Here is a 617-nt window from a genome sequence, read left to right on the forward strand (position 1 = left end):
AGTATATGGGATAGTTTTACAAATAGTATTCTCTGCATGTTTTATTAAATTACAGTGAGTACTCTTTGTGGAGGCTTTAATTGTTCTTTTCTTACTGTTGTATTCTAATATAAACCCTATCACTGAACGTGTATTAGAAAGCTTCTCCAAGTACGCAGTGTGTCTTTTGAATTACAGAAATCCTATTAATCCACAGTTTAGTTTTTTTTTACACCAACTTCTTTTTCAAGACATCCTACTCTGCCCCCTAATAGATTAGAACATGTCAGAGTGTGTACTATGTAACACAAGGCATTCATGTTGAGTCAGATAACCATTAACTCAGTTAATCTTCCAAAGAAAGAACCAAATGACAAATGAGTTTGCGCGCCATAAAAGTTCCCTTATATGATAGATATCTGCCACTCGTTCCCTTATATGGTAGATACCCATCACTCCTGGTTATTCTTATAGATGCTGTAGTTGTGCTTTTCCCATGAACATTTCTAATAGACCAGAATTTGTTTTTGTACAAGGGATGGGATGTGATTTAATCACCCCTATAAAGGAGCTCTGATAGCGTAGTGGTTACGAATCGGGCTGCGAACCTTAAGGTCAGCGGTTCGAAACTACCAGTC

Source organism: Chrysochloris asiatica, unplaced genomic scaffold (assembly GCF_000296735.1).
Source record: "Chrysochloris asiatica unplaced genomic scaffold, ChrAsi1.0 scaffold00015, whole genome shotgun sequence".
Taxonomy (NCBI): Eukaryota; Metazoa; Chordata; class Mammalia; order Afrosoricida; family Chrysochloridae; genus Chrysochloris; species Chrysochloris asiatica.